Source organism: Dendropsophus ebraccatus, chromosome 9, assembly GCF_027789765.1.
Source record: "Dendropsophus ebraccatus isolate aDenEbr1 chromosome 9, aDenEbr1.pat, whole genome shotgun sequence".
Lineage (NCBI taxonomy): Eukaryota > Metazoa > Chordata > Amphibia > Anura > Hylidae > Dendropsophus > Dendropsophus ebraccatus.
This window is the reverse complement of record NC_091462.1, coordinates 64,386,732-64,409,588: the sequence shown is the minus strand read 5'-3', so window position 1 is coordinate 64,409,588 and position 22,857 is coordinate 64,386,732.

Below are 22,857 nucleotides of genomic sequence, written 5' to 3'. Positions count from 1 at the left end.
GCATAGCGTCGGAGCCGGGGGGGCGGGGCTTACCGCGTCATGCCCGATAAAGTTTTGCAACTATGGCAACATGCAATGCTATCTGCCACCTCTTCAGCAGACGCAACACTTCATTTCCTTTGGCGCTTGGTCGGCTGTTGCTTCTCATGGCATAGCAACCCCATTTTTTTACACATGGCCCCATTCAAATGTCATTTCTGTAGAGGCAGCATGTTGGCTCAGTGGTTAGCACACTAGCCTTGCAGCGCTGTGGTCCTGGGTTCAAATCCCACTAAGGGCAACATCTGCAAAGAGTTTGAATGTTCTCTGTGTTTGTGTAGGTTTCGTCTGGGTACTCCGGCTTAAGCCCGGTACTGTTGGCAACATGCAATGCTTACTGCCACCCCTTCAGCAGACGCAACACTTTTTTTCTTTCGGCGCTGGGGCCGCTGTTACTTCTCATGGCATTGTACTGCCATTTGTATTTTTAAACAAGTCCCCGCAATGGGGGCGGGGCTTACCGGCTTAAGCCGGTACAGTTGGCAACATAAAGTGCATGGCATAGCGTCGGAGCCGGGGCGGGGCTTACCGGCATAAGCCCGGTACAGCTGGGAACATGCACTGCATGGCATAGCGTTGGAGCCGAAGGCGGGGTTTACCGCGATGGGGCGGGGCTTACCGGCATAAGCCCGGTACAGCTGGCAACATGCACTGCATGGCATAGTGTCGGAGCCGGAGGCGGGGCTTACCGCGATGGGGGCGGGGCTTACCGGCATAAGCCCGGTACAGCTGGCAACATGCACTGCATGGCGTAGCGTCGGAGCCGGAGGCGGGGCTTACCGCGATGGGGGCGGGGCTTACCGGCATAAGCCCGGTACAGCTGGCAACATGCACTGCATGGCATGGCGTCGGAGCCGGAGGCGGGGCTTACCGCGATGGGGGCGGGGCTTACCGGCATAAGCCCGGTACAGCTGGCAACATGCACTGCGTGGCATAGCGTCGGAGCCGGGGGCGGGGCTTACCGGCATAAGCCCGGTACAGCTGGCAACATGCACTGCATGGCATAGCGTCGGAGCCGGAGGCGGGGCTTACCGCGATGGGGGGCGGGGCTTACCGGCTGAAGCCCGGTATTGCTGGCAACATGCAATGCATTGCATAGCGTCGGCGCGGGGCTTACCGCGTCATGCCCGATAAAGTTTGCAACTATGGCAACATGCAATGCTATCTGCCACCTCTTCAGCAGACGCAACACTTCATTTCCTTTGGCGCTTGGTCGGCTGTTGCTTCTCATGGCATAGCAACCCCATTTTTTTACACATGGCCCCATTCAAATGTCTTTTCTGTAGAGGCAGCACGGTGGCTCAGTGGTTAGCACACTAGCCTTGCAGCGCTGTGGTCCTGGGGTCAAATCCCACTAAGGGCAACATCTGCAAAGAGTTTGAATGTTGTCTGTGTTTGTGTAGGTTTCGTCTGGGTACTCCGGCTTAAGCCCGGTACTGTTGGCAACATGCAATGCTTACTGTCACTCCTTCAGCAGACGCAACTCTTTTTTTCTTTTCGCGCTGGGGCCGCTGTTATTTCTCATGGCATTGCACTGCTATTTGTATTTTTAAACAAGCCCCCGCGATGGGGGCGGGGCTTACCGGCTTAAGCCGGTACAGTTGGCAACATAAAGTGCATGGCATAGCGTCGGAGCCGGGGCGGGGCTTACCGCGATGGGGGCGGGGCTTACCGGCATAAGCCCGGTACAGCTGGCAACATGCACTGCATGGCATAGCGTCGGAGCCGGAGGCGGGGCTTACCGCGATGGGGGCGGGGCTTACCGGCATAAGCTTGGTACAGCTGGCAACATGCACTGCATGGCATAGCGTCGGAGCCGGAGGCGGGGCTTACCGCGATGGGGGCGGGGCTTACCGGCATAAGCCCGGTACAGCTGGCAACATGCACTGCATGGCATAGCGTCGGCGCGGGGGGGGGGGCGGGGCTTACCGCGTCATGCCCGATAAAGTTTGCAACTATGGCAACATGCAATGCTATGGTCCTGGGTTCAAATCCCACTAAGGGCAACATCTGCAAAGAGTTTGAATGTTCTCTGTGTTTGTGTAGGTTTCGTCTGGGTACTCCGGTTTAAGCCCGGTACTGTTGGCAACATGCAATGCCTACTGCCACTCCTTCAGCAGACGCAACACTTTTTTTCTTTCGGCGCTGGGGCCGCTGTTACTTCTCATGGCATTGTACTACTGAGGTTCTGGGTTCAAATCCCACTAAGGGCAACATCTGCGAAGAGTTTGAATGTTCTCTGTGTTTGTGTAGGTTTCGTCTGGGTACTCCGGTTTCCTTCCAAAAACAAACATAATATATATATATTGGATTACAGAGGACTGCATAGCATTGTGTTGGCGCAGGGGGCGGGGCCTACCGGCTTAAGACCGGTACTGTTGGCAACATGCAATGCTTACTGCCACCCCTTCAGCAGACGCAACACTTTTTTTCTTTCGGCGCTGGGGCCGCTGTTACTTCTAATGGCATTGTACTGCCATTTGTATTTTTAAACAAGCCCCCGCAATGGGGGCGGGGCTTACCGGCTTAAACCGGTACAGTTGGCAACATAAAGTGCATGGCATAGCGTCGGAGCCGGGGCGGGGCTTACCGCGATGGGGGCGGGGCTTACCGGCATAAGCCCGGTACAGCTGGCAACATGCACTGCGTGGCATAGCGTCGGAGCCGGGGGCGGGGCTTACCGGCATAAGCCAGGTACAGCTGGCAACATGCACTGCATGGCATAGCGTCGGAGCCGGAGGCGGGGCTTACCGCGATGGGGGCGGGGCTTACCGGCATAAGCCCGGTACAGCTGGCAACATGCACTGCATGGCATAGCGTCAGAGCCGGAGGCGGGGCTTACCGCGATGGGGGCGGGGCTTACCGGCATAAGCCTGGTACAGCTGGCAACATGCACTGCATGGCATGGCGTAGGACCCGGAGGCGGGGCTTACCGCGATGGGGGCGGGGCTTACCGGCATAAGCCCGGTACAGCTGGCAACAGGCACTGCATGGCATGGCGTCGGAGCCAGAGGCGGGGCTTACCGCGATGGGGGCGGGGCCTACTGGCAAAAGCCCGGTACAGCTGGCAACATGCACTGCATGGCATAGCGTCGGAGCCGGGGGGCGGGGCTTACCGCGTCATGCCCGATAAAGTTTGCAACTATGGCAACATGCAATGCTATCTGCCACCTCTTCAGCAGACGCAACACTTCATTTCCTTTGGCGCTTGGTCGGCTGTTGCTTCTCATGGCATAGCAACCCCATTTTTTTTACACATTCCCCCATTCAAATGACATTTCTGTAGAGGCAGCACGGTGGCTCAGTGGTTAGCACACTAGCCTTGCAGCGCTGTGGTCCTGGGTTCAAATCCCACTAAGGGCAACATCTGCGAAGAGTTTGAATGTTCTCTGTGTTTGTGTAGGTTTCGTCTGGGTACTCCGGTTTCCTTCCAAAAACAAGCATAAAATATATATATATATATATGTTGGATTACAGAGGATTACATAGCATTGTGTTGGCGCAGGGGGCGGGGCCTACCAGCTTAAGCCCGGTACTGTTGGCAACATGCAATGCTTACTGCTATCTCTTCAGCAGACGCAACACTTTTTTTCTTTCGGCGCTGGGGCCGCTGTTACTTCTCATGGCATTGTACTGCCATTTGTATTTTTAAACAAGCCCCCGCAATGGGGGCGGGGCTTACCGGCTTAAGCTTACCGGCTTACCGCGATGGGGGCGGGGCTTACCGGCATAAATCCGGTCCAGCTGGCAACATGCACTGCATGGCATAGCGTCGAAGCCGAAGGCGGGGCTTACCGCGATGGGGGCGGGGCTTACCGGCATAAGCCCGGTACAGCTGGAAACATGCACTGCGTGGCATAGCGTCGGAGCCGGGGGCGGGGCTTACCGGCATAAGCCCGGTACAGCTGGCAACATGCACTGCATGGCATAGCGTCGGAGCCGGAGGCGGGGCTTACCGCGATGGGGGCGGGGCTTACCGGCATAAGCCCGGTACAGCTGGCAACATGCACTGCATGGCATAGCGTCGGAGCCGGAGGCGGGGCTTACCGCGATGGGGGCGGGGCTTACCGGCTGAAGCCCGGTACTGCATACTGCATTGCATAGCGTCGGCGCGGGGGCGCGGGGCTTACCGCGTCATGCCCGATAAAGTTTGCAACTATGGCAACATGCAATGCTATCTGCCACCTCTTCAGCAGATGCAACACTTTATTTCCTTTGGCGCTTGGTCGGCTGTTGCTTCTCATGGCATAGCAACCCCATTTTTTTACACATGCCCCCATTCAAATGGCATTTCTGTAGAGGCAGCACGGTGGCTCAGTGGTTTGCACACTAGCCTTGCAGAGCTGTGGTCCTGGGTTCAAATCCCACTAAGGGCAACATCTGCAAAGAGTTTGAATGTTCTCTGTGTTTGTGTAGGTTTCGTCAGGGTACTCCGGTTTCCTTCCAAAAACAAACATAATATATATATATATTGGATTACAGAGGATTGCATAGCATTGTGTTGGCGCAGGGGGCGGGGCCTACCGGCTTAAGCCCGGTACTGTTGGCAACATGCAATGCTTACTGCCACCCCTTCAGCAGACGCAACACTTTTTTTCTTTCGGCGCTGGGGCCGCTGTTACTTCTCATGGCATTGTACTGAAAATTTGTATTTTTAAACAAGCCCCCGCAATGGGGGCGGGGCTTACCGGCTTAAGCCGGTACAGTTGGCAACATAAAGTGCATGGCATAGCGTTGGAGCCGGGGCGGGGCTTACCGCGATGGGGGCGGGGCTTACCGGCATAAGCCCGGTACAGCTGGCAACATGCACTGCATGGCATAGCGTCGGAGCCGAAGGCGGGGCTTACCGCGATGGGGGCGGGGCTTACAGGCATAAGCTCGGTACATCTGGCAACATGCACTGCATGGCATAGCGTCGGAGCCGAAGGCGGGGCTTACCGCGATGGGGGCGGGGCTTACCGGCATAAGCCCGGTACAGCTGGCAACATGCACTGCATGGCATAGCGTCGGAGCCGGAGGCGGGGCTTACCGCGATGGGGACGGGGCTTACCGGCATAAGCCCGGTACAGCTGGCAACATGCACTGCATGGCATAGCGTCGGAGCCGGAGGCAGGGCTTACCGCGATGGAGACGGGGCTTACCGGCATAAGCCCGGTACAGCTGGCAACATGCACTGCATGGCGTAGCGTCGGAGCCGGAGGCGGGGCTTACCGCGATGGGGGCGGGGCTTACCGGCATAAGCCCGGTACAGCTTGCAACATGCACTGCATGGCATGGCGTCGGAGCCGGAGGCGGGGCTTACCGCGATGGGGGCGGGGCTTACCGGCATAAGCCCGGTACAGCTGGCAACATGCACTGCATGGCATGGCGTCGGAGCCGGAGGCGGGGCTTACCGCGATGGGGGCGGGGCTTACCGGCATAAGCCCGGTACAGCTGGCAACATGCACTGCATGGCATAGCGTCGGAGCCGGGGGGCGGGGCTTACCGCGTCATGCCCGATAAAGTTTGCAACTATGGCAACATGCAATGCTATCTGCCACCTCTTCAGCAGACGCAACACTTCATTTCCTTTGGCGCTTGGTCGGCTGTTGCTTCTCATCGCATAGCAACCCCATTTTTTTACACATGGCCCCATTCAAATGTCATTTCTGTAGAGGCAGCACGGTGGCTCAGTGGTTAGCACACTAGCCTTGCAGCGCTGTGGTCCTGGGTTCAAATCCCACTAAGGGCAACATCTGCAAAGAGTTTGAATGTTCTCTGTGTTTGTGTAGGTTTCGTCTGGGTACTCCGGCTTAAGCCCGGTACTGTTGGCAACATGCAATGCTTACTGCCACCCCTTCAGCAGTCGCAACACTTTTTTTCTTTCGGCGCTGGGGCCGCTGTTACTTCTCATGGCATTGTACTGCCATTTGTATTTTTAAACAAGCCCCCGCAATGGGGGCGGGGCTTACCGGCTTAAGCCGGTACAGTTGGCAACATAAAGTGCATGGCATAGCGTCGGAGCCGGGGCGGGGCTTACCGGCATAAGCCCGGTACAGCTGGCAACATGCACTGCATGGCATAGCGTCGGAGCCGGAGGCGGGGCATACCGCGATGGGGGCGGGGCTTACCGGCATAAGCTCGGTACAGCTGGCAACATGCACTGCATGGCATAGCGTTGAAGCCGTGGGCGGGGCTTACCGCGATGGGGGCGGGGCTTACCGGCATAAGCTCGGTACAGCTGGCAACATGCACTGCATGGCATAGCGTCGGAGCCGGAGGCGGGGCTTACCGCGATGGGGGCGGGGCTTACAGGCATAAGCCCGGTACAGCTGGCAACATGCACTGCGTGGCATAGCGTCGGAGCCGGGGGCGGGGCTTACCGGCATAAGCCCGGTCCAGCTGGAAACATGCACTGCATGGCATAGCGTCGGAGCCGGAGGCGGGGCTTACCGCGATGGGGGCGGGGCTTACCGGCATAAGCCCGGTACAGCTGGCAACATGCACTGCATGGCATAGCGGCGGAGCCGAAGGCGGGGCTTACCGCGATGGGGACGGGGCTTACCGGCATGGCGTCGGAGCCGGAGGCGGGGCATACCGCGATGGGGGCGGGGCTTACCGGCATAAGCCCGGTACAGCTGGCAACATGCACTGCATGGCATGGCGTCGGAGCCGGAGGCGGGGCTTACCGCGATGGGGGCGGGGCTTACCGGCATAAGCCCGGTACAGCTGGCAACATGCACTGCATGGCGTAGCGTCGGAGCCGAAGGCGGGGCTTACCGCGATGGGGGCGGGGCTTACCGGCATAAGCCCGATACAGCTGGCAACATGCACTGCATGGCATAGCGTCGGAGCCGGGGGGGGCGGGGCTTACCGCGTCATGCCCGATAAAGTTTGCAACTATGGCAACATGCAATGCTATCTGCCACCTCTTCAGCAGACGCAACACTTCATTTCCTTTGGCGCTTGGTCGGCTGTTGCTTCTCATGGCATAGCAACCCCATTTTTTTTACACATTCCCCCATTCAAATGACATTTCTGTAGAGGCAGCACGGTGGCTCAGTGGTTAGCACACTAACCTTGCAGCGCTGTGGTCCTGGGTTCAAATCCCACTAAGGGCAACATCTGCGAAGAGTTTGAATGTTCTCTGTGTTTGTGTAGGTTTCGTCTGGGTACTCCGGTTTCCTTCCAAAAACAAACAAAATATGTATATATATATTGGATTGCATAGCATTTAGTTGGCGCAGGGGGCGGGGCCTACCGGCTTAAGCCCGGTACTGTTGGCAACATGCAATGCTTACTGCCACCCCTTCAGCAGACGCAACACTTTTTTTCTTTTCGCGCTGGGGCCGCTGTTATTTCTCATGGCATTGCACTGCCATTTGTATTTTTAAACAAGCCCCCGCAATGGGTGCGGGGCTTACCGGCTTAAGCCGATACAGTTGGCAACATAAAGTGCATGGCATAGCGTCGGAGCCGGGGCGGGGCTTACCGCGATGGGGGCGGGGCTTACCGGCATAAGCCCGGTACAGCTGGCAACATGCACTGCATGGCATAGCGTCGGAGCCGGAGGCGGGGCTTACCGCGATGGGGGCGGGGCTTACAGGCATAAGCTTGGTACAGCTGGCAACATGCTCTGCATGGCATAGCGTCGGAGCCGGAGGCGGGGCTTACCGCGATGGGGGCGGGGCTTACCGGCATAAGCCCGGTACAGCTGGCAACATGCACTGCGTGGCATAGCGTCGGAGAAGGGGGCGGGGCTTACCGGCATAAGCCCGGTACAGCTGGCAACATGCACTGCATGGCATGGCGTCGGAGCCGGAGGCGGGGCTTACCGCGATGGGGGCGGGGCTTACCGGCATAAGCTCGGTACAGCTGGCAACATGCACTGCATGGCATAGCGTCGGAGCCGGGGGGCGGGGCTTACCGCGTCATGCCCGATAAAGTTTGCAACTATGGCAACATGCAAAGCTATCTGCCACCTCTTCAGGAGACGCAACACTTCATTTCCTTTGGCGCTTGGTCGGCTGTTGCTTCTCATGGCATAGCAACCCCATTTTTTTTACACATTCCCCCATTCAAATGACATTTCTGTAGAGGCAGCACGGTGGCTCAGTGGTTAGCACACTAGCCTTGCAGCGCTGTGGTCCTGGGTTCAAATCCAACTAAGGGCAACATCTGCAAAGAGTTTGAATGTTCTCTGTGATTGTGTAGGTTTCGTCTGGGTACTCCGGCTTAAGCCCGGTACTGTTGGCAACATGCAATGCTTACTGCCACTCCTTCAGCAGACGCAACACTTTTTTTCTTTTGGCGCTGGGGCCGCTGTTATTTCTCATGGCATTGCACTGCCATTTGTATTTTTAAACAAGCCCCCGCAATGGGTGCGGGGCTTACCGGCTTAAGCCGATACAGTTGGCAACATAAAGTGCATGGCATAGCGTCGGAGCCGGGGCGGGGCTTACCGCGATGGGGGCGGGGCTTACCGGCATAAGCCCGGTACAGCTGGCAACATGCACTGCATGGCATAGCGTCGGAGCCGGAGGCGGGGCTTACCGCGATGGGGGCGGGGCTTACAGGCATAAGCTCGGTTCAGCTGGCAACATGCACTGCATGGCGTAGCGTGTGAGCCGGGGTCGGGGCTTACCGCGATGGGGGCGGGGCTTACCGGCATAAGCCCGGTACAGCTGGCAACATGCACTGCATGGCATAGCGTCGGAGCCGGAGGCGGGGCTTACCGCGATGGGGACGGGGCTTACCGGCATAAGCCCGGTACAGCTGGCAACATGCACTGCATGGCGTAGCGTCGGAGCCAGAGGCGGGGCTTACCGCGATGGGGGCGGGGCTTACCGGCATAAGCCCGGTACAGCTGGCAACATGCACTGAATGGCATGGCGTCGGAGCCGGAGGCGGGGCTTACCGCGATGGGGGCGGGGCTTACCGGCATAAGCCCGGTACAGCTGGCAACATGCACTGCATGGCATGGCGTCGGAGCCGGAGGCGGGGCTTACCGCGATGGGGGCGGGGCTTACCGGCATAAGCCCGGTACAGCTGGCAACATGCACTGCATGGCATGGCGTCGGAGCCGGAGGCGGGGCTTACCGCGATGGGGGCGGGGCTTACCGGCATAAGCCCGGTACAGCTGGCAACATGCACTGCATGGCATAGCGTCGGAGCCGGGGGGGCGGGGCTTACCGCGTCATGCCCGATAAAGTTTGCAACTATGGCAACATGCAATGCTATCTGCCACCTCTTCAGCAGACGCAACACTTCATTTCCTTTGGCGCTTGGTCGGCTGTTGCTTCTCATGGCATAGCAACCCCATTTTTTTACACATTCCCCATTCAAATGACATTTCTGTAGAGGCAGCACGGTGGCTCAGTGGTTAGCACACTAGCCTTGCAGCGCTGTGGTCCTGGGTTCAAATCCCACTAAGGGCAACATCTGCAAAGAGTTTGAATGTTCTCTGTGATTGTGTAGGTTTCGTCTGGGTACTCCGGCTTAAGCCCGGTACTGTTGGCAACATGCAATGCTTACTGCCACTCCTTCAGCAGACGCAACACTTTTTTTCTTTTGGCGCTGGGGCCGCTGTTATTTCTCATGGCATTGCACTGCCATTTGTATTTTTAAACAAGCCCCCGCAATGGGTGCGGGGCTTACCGGCTTAAGCCGATACAGTTGGCAACATAAAGTGCATGGCATAGCGTCGGAGCCGGGGCGGGGCTTACCGCAATGGGGGTGGGGCTTACCGGCATAAGCCCGGTACAGCTGGCAACATGCACTGCATGGCATAGCGTCGGAGCCGGAGGCGGGGCTTACAGGCATAAGCTCGGTACAGCTGGCAACATGCACTGCATGGCGTAGCGTCGGAGCCGGAGGCGGGGCTTACCGCGATTGGGGCGGGGCTTACCGGCATAAGCCCGGTACAGCTGGCAACATGCACTGCATGGCATGGCGTCGGAGCCGGAGGCGGGGCTTACCGCGATGGGGGCGGGGCTTACCGGCATAAGCCCGGTACAGCTGGCAACATGCACTGCATGGCATGGCGTCGGAGCCGGAGGCGGGGCTTACCGCGATGGGGGCGGGGCTTACCGGCATAAGCCCGGTACAGCTGGCAACATGCACTGCATGGCATGGCGTAGGACCCGGAGGCGGGGCTTACCGCGATGGGGGCGGGGCTTACCGGCATAAGCCCGGTACAGCTGGCAACATGCACTGCATGGCATGGCGTCGGAGCCGGAGGCGGGGCTTACCGCGATGGGGGCGGGGCTTACCGGCATAAGCCCGGTACAGCTGGCAACATGCACTGCATGGCATAGCGTCGGAGCCGGGGGGGCGGGGCTTACCGCGTCATGCCCGATAAAGTTTGCAACTATGGCAACATGCAATGCTATCTGCCACCTCTTCAGCAGACGCAACACTTCATTTCCTTTGGCGCTTGGTCGGCTGTTGCTTCTCATGGCATAGCAACCCCATTTTTTTACACATGCCCCATTCAAATGGCATTTCTGTAGAGGCAGTATGGTGGCTCAGTGGTTAGCACACTAGCCTTGCAGCGCTGTGGTCCTGGGTTCAAATCCCACTAAGGGCAACATCTGCAAAGAGTTTGAATGTTGTCTGTGTTTGTGTAGGTTTCGTCTGGGTACTCCGCAACATGCAATGCTTACTGCCACTCCTTCAGCAGACGCAACACTTTTTTTCGTTTTGCGCTGGGGCCGCTGTTACTTCTCATGGCATTGCACTGCCATTTGTATTTTTAAACAAGCCCCCGCAATGGGGGCGGGGCTTACCGGCTTAAGCCGGTACAGTTGGCAACATAAAGTGCATGGCATAGCGTCGGAGCCGGGGCGGGGCTTACCGCGATGGGGGCGGGGCTTACCGGCATAAGCCCGGTACAGCTGGCAACATGCACTGCATGGCATTGCGTCGGAGCCGGAGGCGGGGCTTACCGCGATGGGGGCGGGGCTTACCGGCATAAGCCCGGTACAGCTGGCAACATGCACTGCATGGCGTAGCGTCGGAGCCGGAGGCGGGGCTTACCGCGATGGGGGCGGGGCTAAGCCCGGTACAGCTGGCTACATGCACTGCATGGCGTAGCGTCGGAGCCGAAGGCGGGGCTTACCGCGATGGGGGGGGGGGCTTACCGGCATAAGCCCGGTACAGCTGGCAGCATGCACTGCATGGCATAGCGTCGGAGCCGGGGGGGGGGCGGGGCTTACCGCGTCATGCCCGATAAAGTTTGCAACTATGGCAACATGCCAATGCTATCTGCCCACCTCTTCAGCAGACGCAACACTTCATTTCCTTTGGCGCTTGGTCGGCTGTGTCTTCTCATGGCATAGCAACCCCATTTTTTTACACATGCCCCCATTCAAATGTCATTTCTGTAGAGGCAGTACGGTGGCTCAGTGGTTAGCACACTAGCCTTGCAGCGCTGTGGTCCTGGGTTCAAATCCCACTAAGGGCAACATCTGCAAAGAGTTTGAATGTTCTCTGTGTTTGTGTAGGTTTCGTCTGGGTACTCCGGCTTAAGCCCGGTACTGTTGGCAACATGCAATGCTTACTGCCACCCCTTCAGCAGACGCAAACACTTTTTTTCTTTCGGCGCTGGGGCCGCTGTTACTTCTCATGGCATTGTACTGAAAATTTGTATTTTTAAACAAGCCCCCGCAATGGGGGCGGGGCTTACCGGCTTAAGCCGGTACAGTTGGCAACATAAAGTGCATGGCATAGCGTCGGAGCCGGGGCGGGGCTTACCGCGATGGGGGCGGGGCTTACCGGCATAAGCCCGGTACAGCTGGCAACATGCACTGCATGGCATGGCGTCGGAGCCGGAGGCGGGGCTTACCGCGATGGGGGCGGGGCTTACCGGCATAAGCCCGGTACAGCTGGCAACATGCACTGCGTGGCATAGCGTCGGAGCCGGGGGCGGGGCTTACCGGCATAAGCCCGGTACAGCTGGCAACATGCACTGCATGGCTTAGCGTCGGAGCCGGAGGCGGGGCTTACCGCGATGGGGGCGGGGCTTACCGGCTGAAGCCCGGTATTGCTGGCAACATGCAATGCATTGCATAGCGTCGGCGCGGGGGCGCGGGGCTTACCGCGTCATGCCCAATAAAGTTTGCAACTATGGCAACATGCAATGCTATCTGCCACCTCTTCAGCAGACGCAACACTTCATTTCCTTTGGCGCTTGGTCGGCTGTTGCTTCTCATGGCATAGCAACCCCATTTTTTTACACATGCCCCCATTCAAATGGCATTTCTGTAGAGGCAGCACGGTGGCTCAGTGGTTAGCACACTAGCCTTGCAGCGCTGTGGTCCTGGGTTCAAATCCCACTAAGAGCAACATCTGCAAAGAGTTTGAATGTTATCTGTGTTTGTGTAGGTTTCGTTTGGGTACTCCGCAACATGCAATGCTTACTGCCACTCCTTCAGCAGACGCAACACTTTTTTTTCTTTTCGCGCTGGGGCCGCTGTTACTTCTCATGGCATTGCACTGCCATTTGTATTTTTAAACAAGCCCCCGCAATGGGGTCGGGGCTTACCGGCTTAAGCCGGTACAGTTGGCAACATAAAGTGCATGGCATAGCGTCGGAGCCGGGGCGGGGCTTACCGCGATGGGGGCGGGGCTTACCGGCATAAGCCCGGTACAGCTGGCAACATGCACTGCATGGCGTAGCGTCGGAGCCGAAGGCGGGGCTTACCGCGATGGGGGCGGGGCTTACCGGCATAAGCCCGGTACAGCTGGCAACATGCACTGCATGGCATAGCGTCGGAGCCGGGGGGGCGGGGCTTACCCGCGTCATGCCCCATAAAGTTGCAACTATGGCAACATGCAATGCTATCTGCCACCTCTTCAGCAGACGCAACACTTCATTTCCTTTGGCGCTTGGTCGGCTGTTGCTTCTCATGGCATAGCAACCCCATTTTTTACACATGGCCCCATTCAAATGTCATTTCTGTAGAGGCAGCGCGGTGGCTCAGTGGTTAGCACACTAGCATTGCAGCGCTGTGGTCCTGGTTCAAATCCCACTAAGGGCAACATCTGTAAAGAGTTTGAATGTTCTCTGTGTTTGTGAAGGTTTCGTCTGGGTACTCCGGCTTAAGCCCGGTACTGTTGACAACATGCATGCTTACTGCCACTCCTTCAGCAGACGCAACACTTTTTTTTCTTTCGCGCTGGGGCCGCTGTTATTTCTCATGGCATTGCACTGCCATTTGCATTTTAAACAAGCCCCCGCAATGGGGCTGGGGCTTACCGGCTTAAGCCGGTACAGTTGGCAACATAAAGTGCATGGCATAGCGTCGGAGCCGGGGCGGGGCTTACCGCGATGGGGGCTGGGCTTACCGGCATAAGCCCGGTACAGCTGGCAACATGCACTGCGTGGCATAGCGTCGGAGCCGGGGGGCGGGGCTTACCGCGTCATGCCCGATAAAGTTTTGCAACTATGGCAACATGCAATGCTATCTGCCACCTCTTCAGCAGACGCAACACTTCATTTCCTTGGCGCTTGGTCGGCTGTTGCTTCTCATGGCATAGCAACCCCATTTTTTTACACATGGCCCCATTCAAATGTCATTTCTGTAGAGGCAGCATGTTGGCTCAGTGGTTAGCACACTAGCCTTGCAGCGCTGTGGTCCTGGTTCAAATCCCACTAAGGGCAACATCTGCAAAGAGTTTGAATGTTCTCTGTGTTTGTGTAGGTTTCGTCTGGGTTACTCCGGCGTTAAAGCCCGGTACTGTTGGCAACATGCAAATGCTTACTGCCACTCCTTCAGCAGAACGCAACACTTTTTTTCTTTTCGCGCTGGGGCCGCTGTTATTTCTCATGGCATTGCACTGCCATTTGTATTTTTAAACAAGCCCCCGCAATGGGTGCGGGGCTTACCGGCATAAGCCCGGTACAGCTGGCAACATGCACTGCATGGCATGCATAGCGTCGGAGCCGGAGGCGGGGCTTACCGCGATGGGAGCGGGGCTTACCGGCATAAGCCCGGTACAGGCTGGCATTATGCACTGCGTGGCATAGCGTCGGAGCCGGGGGCGGGGCTTACCGGCATAAGCCCGGTACAGCTGGAAACATGCACTGCATGGCATAGCGTCGGAGTCGGAGGCGGGGCTTACCGCGATGGGGGCGGGGCTTACCGGCATAAGCCCGGGTACTGCTGGCAACATGCAATGCATTGCATAGCGTCGGCGCGGGGGCGCGGGGCTTACCGCGTCATGCCCAATAAAGTTTGCAACTATGGCAACATGCAATGCTATCTGCCACCTCTTCAGCAGACGCAACACTTCATTTCCTTTGGCGCTTGGTCGGCTGTTGCTTCTCATGGCATAGCAACCCCATTTTTTTACACATGCCCCCATTCAAATGGCATTTCTGTAGAGGCAGCACGGTGGCTCAGTGGTTAGCACACTAGCCTTGCAGCGCTGTGGTCCTGGGTTCAAATCCCACTAAGAGCAACATCTGCAAAGAGTTTGAATGTTATCTGTGTTTGTGTAGGTTTCGTTTGGGTACTCCGCAACATGCAATGCTTACTGCCACTCCTTCAGCAGACGCAACACTTTTTTTCTTTTCGCGCTGGGGCCGCTGTTACTTTCTCATGGCATTGCACTGCCATTTGTATTTTTAAACAAGCCCCGCAATGGGGTCGGGGCTTACCGGCTTAAGCCGGTACAGTTGGCAACATAAAGTGCATGGCATAGCGTCGGAGCCGGGGCGGGGCTTACCGCGATGGGGGCGGGGCTTACCGGCATAAGCCCGATACAGCTGGCAACATGCACTGCATGGCGTAGCGTCGGAGCCGAAGGCGGGGCTTACCGCGATGGGGGCGGGGCTTACCGGCATAAGCCCGGTACAGCTGGCAACATGCACTGCATGGCATAGCGTCGGAGCCGGGGGGGCGGGGCTTACCGCGTCATGCCCCATAAAGTTTGCAACTATGGCAACATGCAATGCTATCTGCCACCTCTTCAGCAGACGCAACACTTCATTTCCTTTGGCGCTTGGTCGGCTGTTGCTTCTCATGGCATAGCAACCCCATTTTTTTACACATGGCCCCATTCAAATGTCATTTCTGTAGAGGCAGCGCGGTGGCTCAGTGGTTAGCACACTAGCCTTGCAGCGCTGTGGTCCTGGGTTCAAATCCCACTAAGGGCAACATCTGTAAAGAGTTTGAATGTTCTCTGTGTTTGTGAAGGTTTCGTCTGGGTACTCCGGCTTAAGCCCGGTACTGTTGACAACATGCAATGCTTACTGCCACTCCTTCAGCAGACGCAACACTTTTTTTCTTTTCGCGCTGGGGCCGCTGTTATTTCTCATGGCATTGCACTGCCATTTGCATTTTTAAACAAGCCCCCGCAATGGGGCTGGGGCTTACCGGCTTAAGCCGGTACAGTTGGCAACATAAAGTGCATGGCATAGCGTCGGAGCCGGGGCGGGGCTTACCGCGATGGGGGCTGGGCTTACCGGCATAAGCCCGGTACAGCTGGCAACATGCACTTGCGTGGCATAGCGTCGGAGCCGGGGGGCGGGGCTTACCGCGTCATGCCCGATAAAGTTTTGCAACTATGGCAACATGCAATGCTATCTGCCACCTCTTCAGCAGACGCAACACTTCATTTCCTTTGGCGCTTGGTCGGCTGTTGCTTCTCATGGCATAGCAACCCCATTTTTTTACACATGGCCCCATTCAAATGTCAGTTCTGTAGAGGCAGCACGGTGGCTCAGTGGTTAGCACACTAGCCTTGCAGCGCTGTGGTCCTGGGGTCAAATCCCACTAAGGGCAACATCTGCAAAGAGTTTGAATGTTGTCTGTGTTTGTGTAGGTTTCGTCTGGGTACTCCGGCTTAAGCCCGGTACTGTTGGCAACATGCAATGCTTACTGTCACTCGTTCAGCAGACGCAACTCTTTTTTTCTTTTCGCGCTGGGGCCGCTGTTATTTCTCATGGCATTGCACTGCTATTTGTATTTTTAAACAAGCCCCCGCGATGGGGGCGGGGCTTACCGGCTTAAGCCGGTACAGTTGGCAACATAAAGTGCATGGCATAGCGTCGGAGCCGGGGCGGGGCTTACCGCGATGGGGGGCGGGGCTTACCGGCATAAGCCCGGTACAGCTGGCAACATGCACTGCATGGCATAGCGTCGGAGCCGGAGGCGGGGCTTACCGCGATGGGGGCGGGGCTTACCGGCATAAGCTCGGTACAGCTGGCAACATGCACTGCATGGCATAGCGTCGGAGCCGGAGGCGGGGCTTACCGCGATGGGGGCGGGGCTTACCGGCATAAGCCCGGTACAGCTGGCAACATGCACTGCATGGCATAGCGTCGGAGCCGGGGGGGGGCGGGGCTTACCGCGTCATGCCCGATAAAGTTTGCAACTATGGCAACATGCAATGCTATGGTCCTGGGTTCAAATCCCACTAAGGGCAACATCTGCAAAGAGTTTGAATGTTCTCTGTGTTTGTGTAGGTTTCGTCTGGGTACTCCGGTTTAAGCCCGGTACTGTTGGCAACATGCAATGCTTACTGCCACTCCTTCAGCAGACGCAACACTTTTTTTCTTTCGGCGCTGGGGCCGCTGTTACTTCTCATGGCATTGTACTACTGAGGTTCTGGGTTCAAATCCCTTTAAGGCAACATCAGCGAAGAGTTTGAATGTTCTCTGTGTTTGTGTAGGTTTCGTCTGGGTACTCCGGTTTCCTTCCAAAAACAAACGAAATATATATATATATTGGATTACAGAGGATTGCATAGCATTGTGTTGGCGCAGGGGGCGGGGCCTACCAGCTTAAGCCCGGTACTGTTGGCAACATGCAATGCTTACTGCCACCCCTTCAGCAGACGCAACACTTTTTTCTTTTCGCGCTGGGGCCGCTGTTATTTCTCATGGCATGCACTGCCATTTGTATTTTTAAACAAGCCCCCGCAATGGGTGCGGGGCTTACCGGCTTAAGCCGATACAGTTGGCAACATAAAGTGCATGGCATAGCGTCGGAGCCGGGGCGGGGACTTACCGCGAATGGGGGCGGGCTTACCGGCATAAGCCCGGTACAGCTGGCAACATGCACTGCGTGGCATAGCCGTCGGAGCGGGGGCGGGGCTTACCGGCATAAGCCAGGTACAGCTGGCAACATGCACTGCATGGCATAGCGTCGGATCCGGAGGCGGGGCTTACCGCGATGGGGGCGGGGCTTACCGGCATAAGCCCGGTACAGCTGGCAACATGCACTGCATGGCATAGCGTCAGAGCCGAGCGGCGTGGGCTTACCGCGATATGGGCGGGGCTTACCGGCATAAGCCTGGTACAGCTGGCAACATGCACTGCATTGGCATGGCGTAGGACCGGAGGCGGGGCTTACCCTCGATGGGGGCGGGGCTTACCGGCATAAGCCCGGTACAGCTGGCAACATGCACTGCATGGCATGCGTCGGACCGAAGGGGCGGGGCTTACCGCGATGGGGGCGGGGCTTACCGGCATAAGCCCGGTACAGCTTGGCAACATGCACTGCATGGCATAGCGTCGAGCCGGGGGGCGGGGCTTACCCGCGTTCATGCCCGATAAAGTTTAGCAAACTATGGCAAACATGCAATGGCTATCCTGCCACCTCGTCAGCAGACGCAACCACGGTCATTTCCCTGTGGCGCTTGGTCGGCTGTTGCTTCTCATGGCATAGGGCAACCCCATATTTTTTTTTACACATTCCACCATTCAAATGACATTTCTGTAGAGCAGCACGGTGTAGCTCAGTGGTTAGCACAGCATAGCCTTGCAGCGCTGTGGTCCTGGAGTTCAAATCCCACTCAAGGGCAAAATCTGCAAAGAGTTTGAAATGCTTATCGAGTGATTGTGTAGGTTTCGTCTGGGTACTACCGGCTTAAGCCCGGTACTGTTGGCAACATGCAATGCTTACTGCTATCTCTCAGCAGACGCAACACTTTTTTTCTTTTCGCGCTGGGGCCGCTGTTACTTTCTCATGGCATTGTACTGCCATTTGGATTTTTAAACAAGCCCCCGCAATGGGGCGGGGCTTTACACGGCTTAAAGCTTACGGATTTTTTACCTCGATGGGGGCGGGGGTGGCTTACCGGCTAAATCCGGTACAGCTGGCAACATGCACTGCATGGCATAGCGTCGAAGCCGAAGGCGGGGCTTACCGCGATGGGGGCGGGCTTACCGGCTTAAGCCCGGTACTGCTGGAAACATGCACTGCATGGCATAGCGTCGGAGCCGGGGGCGGGGCTTACCGGCATAAGCCCGGTACAGCTGGCAACATGCACCTGCATGCATAAGGTCGGAGCCGGAGGCGGGGCTTACCGCGATGGGGGCGGGGCTTACCGGCATAAGCCCGGTACAGCTGGCAACATGCACTGCATGGCGTAGCGTCGGAGCGAAGGCGGGGCGTTACCGCGATGGGGGCGGGGGCTTACCGGCCTAAGCCCGGTACAGCTGGCAACAATGCACTGCATGCATAGCGTCGAGCGGGGGGGGGGTCGGGGCTTACCGCGTCATGCCCGATAAAGTTTGCAACTATGGCAACATGCAATGCTATCTGCCACCTCTTCAGCAGACGCAACACTTTCATTTCCTTGGCGCTGGTCGGCTGTTGCTTCTCATGGCATAGCAACCCCCATTTTTTTTTACACATTCCCCCATTCAAATGACATTTCTGTAGAGGCAGCACGGTGGCTCAGCGTTACGCCACACTAGACCTTGCAGCGCTGTGGTCCTGGGTTCAAATCCCACTAATGGGCCAACATCTGCGAAGAGTTGAATGTTCTCTGTGTTTGTGTAGGTTCGTCTGGGTACTCCGGTTTCCTTCCAAAAAACACACAAAATATGTATATATATATTGATACAGAGGATTGCATAGCATTTAGTTGGCGCAGGGGGCGGGGCTTACCAGCTTAAGCCCGGTACTAGTTGGCAACATGCAATGCTTACTGCCACCCTTCAGCAGACGCAACACTTTTTTTTCTTTTCGGCGCTGGGGCCGCTGTTATTTCTCATGGCATTGCACTGCCAATTTGTATTTTTAAACAAGCCCCCGCAATGGGTGCGGGGCTTACCGGCTTAAGCCGGATACAGTTGGCAACATAAAGTGCATGGCATAGCGTCGGAGCCGGGGCGGGGGCTTACCGCGATGGGGGCGGGGCTTAACCGGCATAAGCCCGGTACAGCTGCAACATGCACTGCATGGCATAGCGTCGGAGCGAGGCGGGGCTTACCGCGATGGGGGCGGGCTTACAGGCATAAGCTCGGTACAGCTGGCAACATGCACTGCATGGCATAGCGTCGGAGCCGGAAGGCGGGGCTAACCGCGATGGGGGCGGGGCTTACCGGCATAAGCCCGGTACAGCTGGCAACATGCACTGCAGTGGCATAGCGTCGGAGCAGGAGGCGGGGCTTACCGCGATTGGGGCGGGGCTTACCGGCATAAGCCCGGTACAGCTGGCAACATGCACTGCATGGCATAGCGTCGGAGCTGGAGGCGGGGCTTACCGCGATGGAGACGGGGCTACCGGCATAAGCCCGGTACAGCTGGCAACATGCACTGCATGGCGTAGCGTCGGAGCCGGAGGCGGGGCCTTACCGCGATGGGGGCGGGGCTTACCGGCATAAGCCCGGTACAGCTTGCAACATGCACTGCATGGCATGGCGTCGGAGCCGGAGGCGGGCTTACCGCGATGGGGGCGGGGCTTACCGGCATAAGCCCGGTACAGCTGGCAACATGCACTGCATGGCATGGCGTCGGAGCGGAGGCGGGGCCTACCGCGATGGGGGCGGGGCTTACCGGCATAAGCCCGGTACAGCTGGCAAACATGCACTGCATGGCATAGCGTCGGAGCCGGGGGGGCGGGCTTACCGCGTCATGCCCGATAAAGTTTGCAAACTATGGCAACATGCAATGCTATCTGCCACCTCTTCAGCAGACGCAACACTTCATTTCCTTTGGCGCTTGGTCGGCTGTGCTTCTCATCGTGCATAGCAAAACCCAATTTTTTTAACATGGCCCATTCAAATGTCATTTCTGTAGAGCAGCACGAGGGCTCAGTGGTTAGCACACTAGCCTTGCAGCGCTGTGGTCCTGGGTTCAAATCCCACTAAGGGCAACATCTGCAAAGAGTTTGAATGTTCTCTGTGTTTGGTGGTTTCGTCTGGGTACTCCGGCTTAAGCCCGGTACTGTTGGCAACATGCAATGCTTACTGCCACCCCTTCAGCAGTCGCAACACTTTTTTCTTTCGGCGCTGGGGCCGCTGTTACTTCTCATGGCATTGTACTGCCATTTGTATTTTTAAACAAGCCCCCGCAATGGGGGCGGGGCTTACGGCTTAAAGCCGGTTACAGTTGGCAAACATAAAGTGCATGGCATAGCGTCGAGCCGGGGCGGGCTTACCGCATAAGCCCGGTACAGCTGGCAACATGCACTGCATGGCATAGCGTCGGAGCCGGAGGCGGGCATACCGCGATGGGGGCGGGGCTTACCGGCATAAGCTCGGTACAGCTGGCAACATGCACTGCATGGCATAGCGTCGAAGCCGTGGGCGGGGCTTACCGCGATGGGGGCGGGGCTTACGGCATAAGCTCGGTACAGCTGGCAACATGCACTGCATGCATAGCGTCGGAGAGGAGGCGGGGCTTACCGCGATGGGGGCTGGGGCTTACAGGCATAAGCCCGGACAGCTGGCAACATGCACTGCGTGGATAGCGTCGGAGCCGGGGGCGGGGCTTACCGGCATAAGCCCGGTACAGCTGGCAACATGCACTGCATGGCATAGCGTCGGAGCCGGAGTCGGGGCTTACCGCGATGGGGGCGGGGCTTACCGGCATAAGCCGGTACAGCTGGCAACATGCACTGCATGGCATAGCGGCGGAGCCGAAGGCGGGGCTTACCGCGATGGGGACGGGGGCTTACCGGCATGCGTCGGAGCCGGAGGCGGGGCTTACCGCGATGGGCGGCGGGGCTTACCGGCATAAGCACGGTACAGCTGGCACATGCACTGCATGCATGGCGTCGGAGCCGGAGGGGGGCTTACCGCGATGGGGGCGGGGCTTACCGCATAAGCCGGTAAGCTGGCAACATGCACTTGCATGGCGTAGCGTCGGAGCCGAAGGCGGGGTTACCGCGATGGGGGCGGGGCTTACCGGCATAAGCCCGGTACAGCTGGCAACATGCACTGCATGGCATAGCGTCGGAGCCGGGGGGGGCGGGGCTTACGCGCGCATCGGCCCGATAAAGTTTGCAACTATGGCAACATGCAATGCTATCTGCCACCTCTTCAGCAGACGCAACACTTCATTTCCTTTGGCGCTTGGTCGCTGTTGCTTCTCATGGCATAGCAACCATTTTTTTTACACATTCCCCATTCAAATGGACATTTCTGTAGAGCAGCACGGTGGCTCAGTGTTAGCACACTAACCTTGCAGCGCTGTGGGTCCTGGGTCAATCCCACTAAGGGCAACATCTGCGAAGAGTTTGAATGTTCTCTGTGTGTGTAGGTTTAGTCTGGGTACTCCGGTTTCCTTCCAAAAACAAACAAAATATGTATATATATATTGGATTGCAAAGCATTTAGTTGGCGCAGGGGGGGGGCTTACCGGCTTAAGCCGGTACAGTTGGCAACATGCAATGCTTACTGCCACTCCTTCAGCAGACGCAACACTTTTGTTCTTTTGGCGCTGGGGCCGCTGTTATTTCTCATGGCATTGCACTGCCATTTGTATTTTTAAACAAGCCCCGCAATGGGTGCGGGGCTTACCGGCTTAAGCCGGTACAGTTGGCAACATAAATGGCAACATAAAGTGCATGGCATAGCTCGGAGCCGGGGCGGGGCTTACCGCGATGGGGGCGGGGCTTACCGGCATAAGCCCGTACAGCTGGCAACATGCACTGCATGGCATAGCGTCGGAGCGGAGGCGGGGCTTACCGCGATGGGGGCGGGGCTTACAGGTATAAGCCTCGGTTCAGCTGGCAACATGCACTGCATGGCGTAGCGGTGAGCGGAGGCGGGGCTTACCGCGATGGGGGCGGGGCTTACCGGCATAAGCCCGGTACAGCTGGCAAACATGCACTGCATGGCATGGCGTCGGAGCGGAGGCGGGGGCTTACCGCGATGGGGGCGGGGCTTCCCGGCATAAGCACGGTACAGCTGGCAACATGCACTGCATGGCATGGCGTAGGACCCGGAGGCGGGGCTACCGCGATGGGGGCGGGGCTTACCGGCATAAGCCCGGTACAGCTGGCAACATGCACTGCATGGCATGGCGTCGGAGCCGGAGCGGGGGCTTACCGCGATGGGGGCGGGGCTTACCGGCATAAGCCCGGTACACAGCTGGCAACATGCATTGCATGGCATAGCGTCGGAGCCGGGGGGGCGGAGGCTTACCGCGTCATGCCCGATAAAGTTTGCAACTATGTCAACATGCAATGCATCTGCCACCTCTTTCAGCAGACGCAACACTTCATTCCGTTGGCGCCTGGTCTGGCTGTTGCTTCTATTGGATAGCAACCCTTTTTTTACACATTCCCCATCAAATGACATTCTGTAGAGGCAGCCGGTGGATCAGTGGTTAGCACACTAACCTTGCAGCGCTGTGGTCCTGGGTTAAGTCCACTAAGGGCAACATCTGCGAAGAGTTTGAATGTTCTCTGTGTTTGTGAAGGTTTTCGTCTGGGTACTACGGTTTCCTCTCCAAAAACAAACAAAATATGTATATACATATTGGGATTGCATCAGCATTAGTTGGCGCAGGGGGCGGGGCTACCGGCTTAAGCGGTACTGTTGGCAACAGCAATGCTACTGCACCCCTTCAGCAGACGCAACACTTTTTTTTCTTT